The 14,603-nt window shown below is 45.5% G+C and overlaps 3 long non-coding RNA genes across 4 annotated transcripts in view; 1 reads left to right on the forward strand and 2 right to left on the reverse strand.

Annotated features, from left to right (window-relative positions):
• Positions 1 to 14,603, reverse strand: part of LOC139038688 (uncharacterized) — a 58,419-nt gene that overhangs the window by 40,486 nt on the left and 3,330 nt on the right. The window lies entirely within an intron of this gene.
• LOC139038687 (uncharacterized) lies at positions 4,148 to 10,335 on the forward strand. Of its 2 annotated transcripts, XR_011491753.1 has the most exons (4): positions 4,148 to 4,750; positions 5,943 to 6,030; positions 8,865 to 8,938; positions 10,185 to 10,335. It is a non-coding gene; the product is annotated as an uncharacterized lncRNA (long non-coding RNA). The 2 variants fall into 2 exon arrangements; XR_011491752.1 differs by lacking the exon at positions 5,943 to 6,030 and having other exon boundaries at positions 4,158 to 4,750.
• Positions 7,810 to 11,466, reverse strand: LOC139038689 (uncharacterized). Its single transcript, XR_011491755.1, has 2 exons — positions 8,787 to 11,466; positions 7,810 to 8,047 (listed from the first exon to the last, which is right to left on the reverse strand). It is a non-coding gene; the product is annotated as an uncharacterized lncRNA (long non-coding RNA).

Consider the following 14,603-nt stretch of genomic DNA (forward strand, 5'->3'; position numbering starts at 1 on the left):
ATCTGCTGGAGAAGAGAGAGGCTACTCACTGCAGTACTGTTGGGCTTGCCTGGCGGCTCAGCTGGTAAAGAATCTGCCTGAATGCGGGAGACCTGGGTTCGATCCCTGGGTTGGGAAGATCCCCTGGAGAAGGGAAAGGCTACCCACTCCAGTATTCTGGCCTGGAGAATTCCACGGACTGTATAGTCCATGGGGTCGCAAAGAGTCGGACACAACTGATTTTCACTTCACTTTGGAATTGCACAGTCCTTTGTGTGTGTGTGTGTGTATTTTGAGGTTTCTTACTTTAATTTTTTTCCAGATGTTTGGTTAATTAATGTTTATTAGCATATGTTTCCTTTACAATCTTGTGTTAGTTTCAGGTGTATGGCAAAGTGAATCAGCTGTGTAGATACATATATCTACCAGTTATATACATATATATACCAATTAGGTCACCACAGTGCATGGAGTAGGGTTCCCTGAGCTATACATTAGGTTCCCATTAGTTATCTCTTTTCTACATAATATCAATAGTGCGTGTATGTCAATCCCAATCTCCCAATTCCTCCTACCCATGGAATTGCTTAGTCCTTTGAAAGGGATTCTGCCTCCTTTTGGTATTGCGAGTTTGGGTCACTTACCTTTAGCTTTCCAGTAAGAAACAGACTGCTTCTTTTTTCCTGCAGAACTTTGCTTTAAGCCACAGAGACCCACTATTATATGTAAAATAAACAACAAAGACCTACTGTACCGCACAGAGAACTGTATTCAATATTTTGTAAAAACCTATAATGGAAAGGCATCTGAAAAATTATATGCATATATATCTATAGAAACTGAATCATTTTACTCTACATCTAACACTAGTACTACACTCCAGTAAAATGTTTGTTTCAAAAAAAAAATTTTTTTTTAAGAGTTTCAAACTAGGGGGTCATGACTGTGTTAATGCATAATGTTGGAACAGACAATTCACTAATAGTTAAGTGATTATAGATTAAAAAGTCCCCCCACCCCAACCCTAACCCTGCCTGGAACTGAGCATTCTCATTTCCTCTGGACCCCATAATAAACACTGCTACCCACTATTCCACTTCCTATTTGCCTGTCTGAACCCCGTGAGCCTTAGTAATGAAGGGTAACATATATAGGCAGCAGCACAAAGGATCCAAGACTCTAAGGCAGCATTTTGGACAAGAATGTCTGGGTGCTGCTAATAAATGCTAATGTCGCATGATAACTAACAACATCACCACCACCACAGCTGCCTCCTCTTGTGAGTGTCTCTCCTGGCCAGTCACTATGAGCGCTTTTCCTCACCCTTTGTTTTCACAATCACACTCCAAGGGAAACACTGTCTACCTTCATTTTCAAGCATGGAAATCAGGCTCAGAGAGGCTGGTTGATGTGCACAAGGTCACACAGCTAATATGGTGGAGTGAGATTAGAATCCCAGCCTGACTCTGTCTCCTTTCGATAGCACATGAAATGCCTTTGCGATGGACTGAATGTTTGTGTGTTTCCAAAACTCACATGTTGGAGCTCTGACCTCAGTGTGGCTGTGATTTGAGATGGTGCCTCTAAGGAAGTGCCTGAGGTTAAATAAAGCCGTAAGAGTTGAACTCGGATCCTATAGAATCAGTACCCTTTAAGATGAGACTCCAGAGAGCCTGCTAGCTAGCTAGCTTTCTCTCTCTCTTTCCCCTCCCTCTCCCTACAAGGCCCCAAGACAGGGCCCTAGGGACATGCTAGTCATCTACAAGCCAGGAGGAGAGGTCTCACCAGAAACCAAGGTGACCAGAACTTTGATCCTGAACTTCTAAACTAGAAAAATGTTAGAAAATAAATTTCTGTTGCTTAAATCACCCAGGCCGCGATGCTCTGTTTCTGCAACCCAAGTCACCTAACACAGCCTTAAAAACATTCAAAGCACGCATTCATTCAGGCACCCCACCACCCCCACCCGACTCAGGACACAGGGAGGGTCCGGGTGTCTCTTTGCCCATCTCCTCTGAGCACAGGTGGGAATGGCACATGGGTGGCTGCCAATAGCATCTCAGGACTCAGGACTGACTTCAGGCTGACAGCTCTGGCTCCAGGAAGGATATTATCTAGATTATGCATTGTTTCACTCTGGTGGAAATTAGCCGCTACTTCTTGTATAAATAACTAATAATGAACAGCCGTCTTCTCCCTATTGGAGCCTGATTATGACCTTGGAGACACCTGGGGGCTCAACCTGGGCTGATGCCGCTGTCTGTGGCCCTGCCAGATCACTGCTCTCTCCATGTCTTGGTGAAATATTCCTCACGCCGGGGTTCTGTTTTCATTATCCATGTGTGTGTGTGTGTGTGTGTGTGTGTGTAGCTTGCATCCTTTCTCTCCTAATTAAAGGGGATTCCCTGTAACTGGTGGGCGGTGGGGACAGGGAGGTGTGAGGGACTGGGGACAAGCCCAGAGCTGCAGGGGAAATGAGACATCCAGGCCTCGGGGCACAGTCTGTCCTCAGCCTTTGCCTCTGCGGGATGGCACAAGCTGGGCCTGGAAATAGCTCCAGCCCATTTCACGGACATGGTCACTCCAGTTTGTCAGGCTGTCCTGTTGGCAGGAAAAACACAAAGGAAATGTTGTCGCCGTAAAAGATGATCTTATTTTCAAGTCTTGTGGGGGAAGGGGGGAATAACAGCAAAACTAAATCAAAGAAAGAGAAGAAGAAAGCCCAAATGCTGCCGGATGTCCACAACATTCAGCAAAGAGCGGCTGACAAACAGCCCAGGGCGGCGGGCCTGTGTGTTGGACGTCTCCCAGAAGCCACGTGGCGAGGGCCTCCGTGGGCCTGTCTGTGCACTTCGTGCTCTCAGATGGGACAGCCAGAGATACTCCTTTCCTGGCGCATCAAGTGTTTCATTTCCTTCTTAACATGTTTTAAAATGAAGCACACGCCTCCCCACATGGAGGCCTGAGTCAAACCCTATTTGCCTTCAACTCGCAGCAGCTAATCCAGCCAGAGGTGGTTGTCTGAGACACACAGGCGGTCCTTGTTACACAGGGAAGGGGGCACAGCCAGGGATGGAGAACTCTATGAAGACTCCACCTAGGAGTCCTGTGGTTGGTCCGAGAGCCTCTGAAAGGCACGTGTACTACCGTGTGTTTTCTTCCTAACAATAATAAAGATCAGGTGCAGTTGTGGGGAGCCCTCAGCATTAGGAGCCTAACACACATGTCATTTAACCCCCACAATCTCTGAGGTCAGACCTGCTTGAGATAGTTCAGATGAGGGAACCAAAGCAATGGGCTTAGAAGTCATGTGTCTGAAGCCATATGACAGAGCTGGAGTCAGAGCCCAGGACAATGAGACTCAAGATTCGACAAGACTTGAGATTCGACTGGCTCAGCCCTCCCAGGCCTGCAGGATCGCCCACGAGCTGAGTGGAAGAAGCTGGGTTCTGAGTGAAAGAAGCCGGTGTATGTGTTGTGGCAAGAGATTTAGAAAAAAATAAGAGGCAGCAGTTATATGTTATTTTACAGTGAAGGATACCCAGAGACAAAACAGCAGAGGTGGTAAAGTGACAAAAACATATCACAGCCACATTGAAGCAAAAGTGACGGCTTTGTAAGGCAGAGGTGCTGACCCCAGAGCTCTGCGGGGTGGTGAGGCTATCACCTAGAAACGGGGTGGGGGTGGCTTTAACAACTCCTGGAACACCCCCCACCCCTCGAGTTCCTGGGCTCCGGAGGCCGAGTGACTGCCAAGAATGCCCTCTTCTGGTGATGCTCTCAAAGCCCAGGACGACAGCAAGGCAGACCGAGACCTGTGTTTTCAGATTCCTGGGGAGGTTCTCGGCATCAAGACATAGTGTCACTCAAGCAAATAGCTCTCCCCTCTCTCTTCCTCTTCATCCCCCCCAGCTAGCGATAGGTCAATTATTCTAATAAAGTAAGATAGACCATGATCGAGATTTGGCTTCCTTTTTTTTTTTCTCTCTCTCTCTCTCTCTCTAATCAGGAATAATACTCTCTATGTCATCTGTATATTTATGATAGCTCAAAGACATGGGTGTGTGGATCTAATTAAAAATGTGAAAGGGTTTAGCAGCCTGCTGCTTCCCTGCAACTCTCTGGTTGCCAAATCTTGGCAGCCGTGTTGAAACGGGGCCAAGTGTTTAGTGTGGAGCTGAACGCCTGCCAGCCGGGGTGCTGCATTGTGGGGCCAGGAAGCCTGGTGGGGTTGCGTTAAAACCAGCTCACACGGGGCCGGGCAGGGAGCAGGACCTGGGACCCAGAGGAAACCAGCTGCAGAGGAAGGGTCTTGCTCTCTGCTAGCTTCCCCACTCAACGCAGGACCACTTAGACCATCTCGGAGACTAGACAGGCCTGCGAGCCGCTAGGTGGGAGATCCTCCCCACAGTCTTTGCTACAGTCGGGCCTCTTGAGAGGAGAAGCGGCCCTGCACTCTCTCCCAGCAGCGAGGGGCTGCACCGACGGCTGTCTCGTGGTGCATGTGTCTGTTGAGTTCCAGGAGTCTTGCCTGGAAGCCTGAGCCTCTCTCGATGGCTCATTCATTGTTCTGTGTCTTCCTCTCAAGCAGCCGAGCCCTGCGCTGGGTTTCTCTCCAACCAAACGGTGCACACACATCCCCTTGGGGAGCCTGAGGCAGGATTCTGATCCAGCCGGGAAAGGGGAGAACTCATGTTGCTGAGATCAGAGCTGACCGGAACCGCTGAAGTGCTCAGTTATCAACTCTGGCTCCTCGTGTCATGGATTCAAGGTTGGTGGGTTCTGAAAAGTCCAACCTAGGTGATTCAGAGTCCCACTGGGCTCGGGGGTGGGGGAGGTGATTCAAAGAGCTCGACCCCCTCTCCCTGGTGTGTTGACAAGATAAGTGAAACTAAAACACATCAAAGATAAGGGTTACTTCTCATTTCCTCGAAATGTGCCTGTTATAAACAAATAACAGAAGAAAAGGGATCACATTCTTTCTGTTCAGAAATACTCCCCTGCAAACAATGAAAATTTAGTTCAACAAAGATCTGCTGTGATATTAGGGGGAGTGACATGTCTGGGGGGTTAGGACAGGGGATGAGAGATTTAACCTTTTAACTTTTTATCTTGTGTACTATTGGTTTTGATGATAATGCATGATGGTACATTCTTTTTAATTAAAAAAGGGTGTGGGGGGGGAGGCCAGAAAAAGCAAGAGTGTACCCGGTAGGGAGCCTGGTAATGACCTGTCCCCAGGGCAACCATCAGGCCAGTGGTGGAGAGAGCCTTGAGGTCATTCGGTCCTGGAGTGGAATCTGGGCTCTGGCACGATGCTTGGGGAAGTCAGCTGACATCGCCAGGCTCTGAGGCCCTGACTGTAGCAGGAAGGAGCTGTACCTTCTTTGCGGGAGCTGCCCTGCGTGCTAGGGATGTGGATGCGAAGGGGGTCAGACCCAGGGGGCCAGGCCGGGTGTCTGACATATCCAGAGCCCCTCTCCACTGGGGCCAGAGCACTACGCCGGGTAGAATTTCATCCCAGCAGACGACTGCTAAGAACAAATACATTCTAAAACCTCAGGACGGGAGCTAATCACTTTGGATGTCACCAAGCCACCTTTCATGGTATCAGAGGGAGCCTGGAAAAAAAAAAAAATGAGGTCCCTGGGGAACCGCAGAGAATTTTCTCTTTCTTTGACAGAGATAAATTTACATGTATGGAAAGTTTAAAATGACACGCCAAATACACCCCAAGTCATCATACTTTAGTCAACCATGTTTATGCTGAAAAATTAAACTGCATGAAGTCAGCCCTATGGAGGGAGATGCAGGTCACGTGGTCCCTGTGATGTGTTCTTAAAATCCTGAGTCAGCGTCTGTGTCCATCTCTTCGTGGATGGATAACATAGAACTCACTATTTCCATCACAAAGTGAGAGGCCGTTTGCTACTAAATATCCTAAGATTTTTTTTTTTCTTTAGGAAAATCACACTCCAAGAGACTTTATCACATTTCACTCCTAACATGTGGGCAGGTGATTGTCTAAACCACTGAGGGAAGATGTTCCAGGTAAACATCTAATTAATTAAAGAAAACCTCTCTCTCTCCATCCCAACCCAGAAAAGACTGCAATTTAGAAAGACACACACACATACACTTTTAAAAAGGCTTCCAAGCAAATGAATCATCTAGCCCGACCACCTCTGATAATTAAAGTCTACAGACCTCAAACCTCCCAGCCTCCCTCCAGAGTCTGTGTGACCACTACCCCTCCACTCTTCCAAGCAACATTTGCTCCAACTTAATATTCTGGTGCTTTTGGGAACAACATTTAAAAATAAACCATTTTGGCACATTGTCAAAGTCTTGTCTAAATTTCTTCATGACAACCACCCTAAGTGAGATTTTAAAAATCAAAAGAGTTGGTGGGGGGGGGGAGTCCCCATTTATAGAGTTCTAATTTCAGACAACGCCCAATGAGAATGCATTTATTTCTCCTTCGTCCTCGTTTCTGATTCCCTCACTTGCACGTAGGGCATCCTTGTCCCACCCCTTGACTCCTAAGCCTGTATTTCTTTCATCCTCTCCAAGGGACCTGGCACTTGGGTTGGTGATAAAGAGACTCTGAAATCCTAGGACAACTTTTTTTGCTCATGGCCCAGGCTGGTCGCTAAAGAAAGAAGTCCTAGGCAGAGAAGGGGCCTCAGGCGGGTGTTAAAATGTTGTTTCTGGTCCTGTGCAGCAAGCACAGCAAAACAGTCCTGTCTGCTCTGTTCCTATCAACAGCCTGATCTCCTTGGTCTGTTGCTAAGAGACCAGCCTGTTGTTTACAAGATCATCGGTGGCGTAGACTTCCATAATTTATAATTTATTATCTTAGTGTCAAAACTTGGGTTGGTTTTTATTTTATTTCACCGTAGATCCAATAATTGTTAGAAACAACAAAGGTCACATATCTGCCAGTGGTTCTATTGTTGCTCTGATAGCGTCCCTGGCTGCCCCTAAGTTTAGATGCTGCGGGAAAAAAATGCTATTATAAACTGAAGATGAGTATCATTTTTGTCCATTAACTTCACGCATTATATGACTGCTCAGGTCAATGGATTCCCTCCAGATTTGCTCACTACTGAAAGCATGTTTCTGCCCAACCTAGAGAGAAATGAATTGAAATGATTTCAATTATTACAAGAAAGGAATTGAGTCTTCTGACTATATATTTCAGCACCCAACTAGCCAATCCTCTCTCCACAAAGTTCAGGGCCAGAGACACTTAACCAGCACTAGAAATTACCCCCGAGCATTGTCGGGTGTGGTGAGCTCACCAAACTACCTTTAGAGAGTCCTCCACTCACAGCAAGTCAATCAATCAGCCCAGTAAGGAAGTGATGACACAGAAGAAAGAGAGTTATTTAAGTAAAACCAGCTCAGTCACAATACCCCAGCCTAAAGAAAAAGAAGAGAAACAGTTCAAGTGTTACAGTCAGGATCAATGCTAACATTTATAGTGCCGGGCACAAGGCTGAGTGCTCAACCTGGACTAGCGTGAAAAGCTCCCGACAAACTTATGAGGAAAATTCTAGTATTAGCCCCATTGTAGAGGCAACAAAGTCAGAACTTTATAAACTTCAATAAAAGGCAGGACTGAACTCAGACTGAGTGTCCCTGGATACATCATTCTCATAGAAATTAAAAAAGAAAATCAGCTTGGGCTTTGTAATTTACTGTCTATGAACAGTCCACAGACATTTGATGGAGCAGGGAAATTAACATAGGTTCCAAAATCATATCATCACATTATCTTTCCCTGCAGTCATTGGAATCTCTCTAGAAACCACAGAGCATGAGAAATTTCTAGGAAGGGTATTTTATTTTCCCCATCAAAGGACCTGGCAAATTCTAATGACATTTTACTGGGAATTAGATTTGTCGCTTTCCAGAAAGCAATTATGGTGATCATCCATACTGGCATTTTTCACTGCTTTATCGCTAGTCTCTCCCCAGGGGTGCTATGGCCAGGGTATCACACAGATCCAAGATCTCCTGGACCATCTCTGCTTGGGGTTGGTTGGCAGCCTCTTTTTAACTCCTGTGGTAAAAAGAGATAAATAAATCAGTTGGAAACCATTGACCACCAAAGAAGCAGTCAACTTCTTGATGACTTAACCATTTCTCAAGATAGGTCTGAGACCTAGTTACTTTTTTTTCTCCAAGTAGAGATTTAATCCCTTTCAAACATGTGGATTTTTTGACTGGAACCCACAGATCCACCCCAAGCAGCATAGAAAGGGGGCACAGATCCCTCAGTTTATCTTCCAAGAGCACCTTTCTGAAATGAGCATCACCCTGAAGTTGTGAATAGGGCCCAATTCATCTTGGCAGCTACATGATAGATGGGTACATCGTTTAGGATGAAGGATCAGAAGTTGTGGCTTCCGTTTCCTGTCTACCACTTAGCAAGCCCTGTGAACAGAGGTGGGTCTATTTAACTATTAGGTTCTTAGTTTCTACATTCACAAAAACAAGGATGATATGACCTTCCCTACAAGGGAGAGACGATTAAAACTGAACAATGGATGCAACACAAAATCAGGGGGAGCAAACTCTCCAAGAGTGATTAACATCATTACTGGAGCCCTAGGGCCCAATGAAATGCCTGACAAATAGTAGCCTTTCATGGCTGTCTATGCAGCTGCCCGCGCTACGTGCCCCCAAACCGCTAAGCACTGGGGCCTCTGAGATGGAAGACGAAGCTTTCTCCTGTCAATTGTTCACTCTATCACAGAGGAGACAGATGTGTAAATGATTATTCAGAGCGATACACTTACTTCTATGGAGACCTAGATTGAGACGTGACCTTGGGAAAACGTAGTCTTCAAGCCTCTTTTTTGTTTTCTGTACCATAGGGATATAACCGCCTGATCACCTTGAGAAGAAAAAGAAGGATGCCCCATGCCATCTGTCACCCAGGAAGCGCTCAGTAAATATGGAGGAGTGGGAGGGGAGAAGGACCTGTGATCCCATTCCAATTGCTACCTCTGTCCTAGCTTTTTTATGGGAGTTTCTAGAACAAATGCAGGCATATTCCTTGATAAAAATCAAAGATCCTTAGAGCAAAGCCTCACCAGTCACCTAGGTGAGGTCTTCATCACTGTCAGCAGGAACCATCATACTAGTGATGCAGGTACTGATTCCTCCTACCTCACACCACTAATGTGTAGCCTCTCCTTTGGTCCTTAGCAAACCAGCAGCTAAAAAGTCAGAAAGCAGTAGGGCTAGCCAACTGTTTTGCCAGGAAAATGCTCAATTCTATGTATGATCCCTGGTGGTTCAGAAGGTAAAGTATCTGCTATAATGCGGGAGACTCGAGTTCAATGCCTGGGTTGGGAAGATCCGCTGGAAAAGGTAATGGCTATCCACTCCAGTATCCTTGCCTGGAGAATTCCATGGACAGAGGAGCCTGGTGGGCTATAGTCCATGGGGTCACTAAGAGTCGGACATGACTGTGGACATAACTGAGCAACGAACACTTTCACTTTCACTAAATGTGATCAGTGAGTGAAGAGAGTGCAGATATAAAGAAAGAAACAGCCCCTTGGGAGCCTGAATGAGTTGGGCTATTCAACCCAGCCATTGTTAAACTCTGACCAAGGTCAGGTTAATTAACCCCTGTGAGGGCGACCTCATTGTCAGCATAAACATGGATTGATCACATGGGTGATGCTCCTAGAACTCAGGGATGTTCAGTATAAGGCAGCTGCCTCCCTACCGAAGACCTTGAAACACTCATGATGCTTAGGGAGGTTGGGCCATGATTTGGCATCTCTGGTCCAATTTTAAGGGAATCAAATAAAAATTCATCACCAAGATTTAAGGGTCTGCTCATCTCCTACTAATTCCTAGCATCCAGTCAACACTATTGCCTAATGGCTTATTTATTAATTTATTTTTTTGAAAGTGCAAGCTGCTCAGTCGTGGCTGACTCTTTGTGACCCTGTGGACTGTAGATTTCCAGGCTACTCTGTCCATGGAATTTCCCAGACAAGAATACTGGAGTAGGTTGCCATTCCTCTCTCCAGGGGATCTTCCCAACCCAGGGATTGAACCTGGATCTCCTGCATACATTTTTACGGAAATACCTGTATGGGTGACAATTGTCAGAGTCAGTTTCACTCTAACTAAATTATTCACCAGCCTCTAATCCTGGCCTTTTCTTATCTTCTCAGAACTGCAGAGTCCTTCACACAGCTGCACAAGACAAGGTCCACAACATCACCGGTGATTCCCAGCTCCAGGGAGCCCTCACTGCTGCGTCTCCCGCATTCATATTAAAGCTATCGATTCTCTTTCTTAAATAAATCTCCTCTTTGTACAGTTCTGTAGCATCCAGGGCATTTACTAAACACGTGATTCTAGACCAGGAGGATATACTCCTTACATTCTTATAATGCTCTGAGGGCCCCCACCTTTAGCACAGACTCCTGCTCCAGACCCTGGTACATCCCCTGTCCCTTCAAACAGCCCTTCACCAAACATCCTTTCACCCTTTGGACGTGCAACAGGCAATTGCCTCTCATGCCTCAAACATGTCACACTGAGCCAACACTCTGACTTGGCACACTCAGTCCCTCGGGAAGTATGTGACCTCTTTTACAGCAATTTCTGTTCACCCTTCAAGACACAGCAATTGTCACTTTCTCTCAGAAGCCTTCCTGACTTCTCTGGGCAGTGAAATAAACTATATTTGTCTGATTGATCTCTGTATCAACCAAGCCTGACATGTCATAGTGTGTATGTGTGAGCTCAAGTCAGGTCCAATTTTTTGCCACCACAGAGACTGTAGCCCACTCATCTGTCCATGGAGTTTTCAGTCGTCACATCTATTCCCCTGGATCTTGGCTTCCTTCTTGTATTTCCAGTGCTTCTCATTCTCCATCCTCCCCAGAACAGTCTTCCTCTACTAGCCATTACATGTTGGTGTTCCTCAAGCTTGGCCATATGTCATTTAAAAATATCATGATCATAATTGTGTCTTGGCCATCCATCTGCTCCCCAGGCAGCATTAGCCACTTACAAGCTGATGTCTCTCAAAGGTCTTTCTCTAGTCCTGCTTTTCCTTACACCCTGGACCTTTCCATTCACAGATGTAATGACAGTCCCACCTGAGGATGGCCTATTTCCCAGAACCCCAAAACCCTAATAGTGTCAAATTGACTTTACTTTTCTCTCTCTGTGCACGGGTGCTAAGTCGATTCAGTCGTGTCACTCTTTGTGATCTGATGGATTGTAGTCCACCAGGCTCCTCTGTCCATGGGATTTCCCAGGCAAGAATACAGGAGTGGGTTACCATGCCCTCCTCCAGGGGATCTTCCCAACCCAGGGATCGAACCTTTATCTCTTGCATCTCCTGCATTGGCAGGTGGGTTCCTTACCGCTAGAGGCACCTACCCATCCCTAAATCCTTATTCTATTTCAGTGTTCTCTCATTGACATCCATGCTCAATGTCTAAGTGAGAAACCTAGACATCTTTACTGATCTGCCCACCTGATTAAGCATCAAGGCCCTTGCGTGCTTCCTTTACAATAGTTTTCAAAGTTGTTCAGTCCCTCCAATCCACCACCACCGTCCGTCTCTCTCACTCATCATTTCTTTTCTGGACTTCTGCAACAAACTCTTATTTTATTTTATCTCTCTGTCTCTAGTCTTTATCCGTGTCATCCATTCTCCATCTATTAGCCAGGACCATTGTTCTAAAATACCAAGTTTATCTCACCATTTTTCTATTTGACAGCTTTCAGTGTTTCCCCTGCTTGTCTGGGGCAGATGTTCAAAAGCCTCTGTATGGCTCAAAAAGAGCTTGACCTGGGTTGTCAGCTCTGGGTTTCTGCGTCTCGCACCTGAGAGCCCTCCAGCCGTATTGGGCTCCTCTTGATTCTGCCCTGGGTCCTGCTCTGCGTCTCAGCCTTCTCATCTGCTGTCTCTCACCTTCTTTAACTCCTAGCCACCTTTCAGACGTCAGCGTGCAGTGTACTTGTTAGAATACCCCTGCTCCCTGGTCCACTACAAAATGACCGGCCACATGAAGGGATGTATAAAATGAATGGGACATGTATTTTTGAACAAATTATTGTCTCCTTTTTCTTCTTGAGATCAGCTATAGAGTTAATTCAGCGGGACTTGGCCTCAGAAAGTGGTCTTCTTCCCCATCAATCTGTTCTCTTGTAATGTGACTTTCAATAGCCCTGAGTTTACACATTTAGAAATATACCTGCATTCTCTTTTAAGCTTATGCCAGAGTTTCTTCCAAAGAGATACTCTGTATTCTATCATGACTGTAAGAATCTTAGGGGTCCTGTTTCTATTCCCAAAGCTCTGGTTGTAGAATGCACACGTGACTGATCAGAACAGATATTTTCTTTTTGCTTTTATAAAAAATTTTTATGTCACATTGTCATGGTAAGTGATGATGATCTATGCTAGCAGATCCTCTAAGTTATTCTTTTACTGGCCATACATGGTTTCTCCCCTCCAAATAACATTTTTTGAGCTCTTATGAACAGATTTTGAATGGTCCCTCAACTCTGAGTTGTTCCTAAGCTAACATCCCAGTTTTTTGTTTTTTTTTTAAGAATGTTTCTTTTAAACAACCTGCATTTTACCATCCTACATTTGTTCTGGTTTTTGCAATTCTAGAGCTTTGTGCCAAAGAGAGAGCAAATCCTCTAGCCCTTTGATCTTTAGGATCCTTCAATTATCTTCCTGGTCTCCTTTGTTGTCATTTAGAGTAAGTACAGTCGGTCTTTGTCCATGAAAGGTAATCTCACTCTTCTTTTAATTATCCCTGTCCCCCTTGGCTGAATGCCTTCTAGTCTTTGCCCTTCCTTCTCATACCACGAAGCCCAAAGCTGCATGACAGTCCAGGTGCTGTCTCCATGGAACTATTGGATCAAAGCCAGGACCAATCCCCTCTGGTTCAGGGGTTCCCAGCCCTTGTCTCTCCCCCAGAACACAGCATGACTCAGGACGGTGCTGTCACCACCAGCTCAGCCTGTTCACCTCAAATCCCATAGTCCTTCCCAGCTGGTAAATCTCTTTGAAACCTAAGTGCCAACTGTTGGTCACTCTCCTCTTGAGTTTTCTCTCCATATTCCCTCTTTACTTGAAAGCACTGTGTACTCAATGGTGAGTTTGATCTTCAGGTTTGAACCTTTTGATTTAAAAGCTACAGGTGGTTCTACCATTCTTGCTCCTTCATAAATAGCTCTTTGCAACACCTTGAAATTGGCTTAAGGAAAGCACAATACCTTGCTCCACCATTTTAATTCTTGAATGAGGAGAAAGAAGACTCTAGCATATATGTGCATGCTAAGTCACTTCAGTTGTGTTTGACTCTTTGCAACCTCATGGATTGTAGGCAGCCGGGCTCCTCTGCCAATGGCATTTCCCAGGCAAGAATACTGCAGTGGGTTGCCATTTCCTTCTCCAGGGGATCTTCCCAACCCGGGAATTGAACCCGCATCTCTGATATCTCCTGCATTAGCAGGTGAGTTCTTTACCACTGGCGCCACCTGGGAGGTCCATAGTGTATAGCACAGGAAACTATACTCAATATCTTGATATAGTGTATACTGGGAAATCATGTGGGAGACCCCAGTTTGAGTCCTGGGCCAGGAAGATCCCCTGGAGAAGGGATAAGCTACCCACTCCAGTATGCTTGGGCTTCCTGAGTGGCTCAGATGGTAAAGAATCCACCTGCAATGTGGAAGACCTGGGTTTGACCCCTGAGTTGGAAAGATGCCTTGGAGAAGGGAATAGCTACCCACTCCAGTATTCTGGCCTGGCCTACAGAATTCCATGGACTGTATAGGCCACTGGGTTGCAAAGAGTTGGACAGACTGAGCAACTTTCAGTCACTCATATATGTGTGTTTGTGTGTGTATGTGTGTGTGTGTGTGTGTGTGCATGTGTGTGTGTATGAATAACTTTGCTATACACCTGAAGTAACACAACCTTGTAAGCCAATTATACTCCAGGAAAAAGAAAAAGAAAATGAAACAAAATCTGCACCCCCACACAAAAATAACAATAATAAAATATTTAAAAAAAGAGAGAGAGAAGAAAGGATAAGAAATGCATCTGTGCTCGGTCCCCCACGACAACACAGCGTTTTCTCACTCGGCCACAATGCCTGCCTGTCTTTCCAAATTGCATTAGGTTTTCCAGCTAACGTTTTAAAATAGACGTTGTTGTATCTGCTTTTAAAGTAAAACTTGAACAAAAAAATAAGAGCCTGTGTACTATAGTAAAATGAGAGTGAATCTGATGTTAGGTAGTCTGGGCATGTTTCCTTTCCTATGGTTTGTTGAGCTCACCTTTGTTCTCTCCCTATGTCAGCATCTTCACCAGTGAAATGGGTAGAAAATACAAGCCCAGTCTGTTGTGAAGGAAAAAGTGAAAATGATTCCAGAAGTTTTCTATATACTTGGAAGTTCTATGGAAATCAATCAGATTTCCTTCAGAATTCTTGGAAAAGTCAAGTATCTGAGGTTTACAACTTTTCATACATTGATATGTGTATCAGGAAAGAAATGGCCACCCACTCCAGTATTCTTGCCTAGAGAATCTCATCAACACATGAGCCTGG

Source organism: Odocoileus virginianus, chromosome 16, assembly GCF_023699985.2.
Source record: "Odocoileus virginianus isolate 20LAN1187 ecotype Illinois chromosome 16, Ovbor_1.2, whole genome shotgun sequence".
Lineage (NCBI taxonomy): Eukaryota > Metazoa > Chordata > Mammalia > Artiodactyla > Cervidae > Odocoileus > Odocoileus virginianus.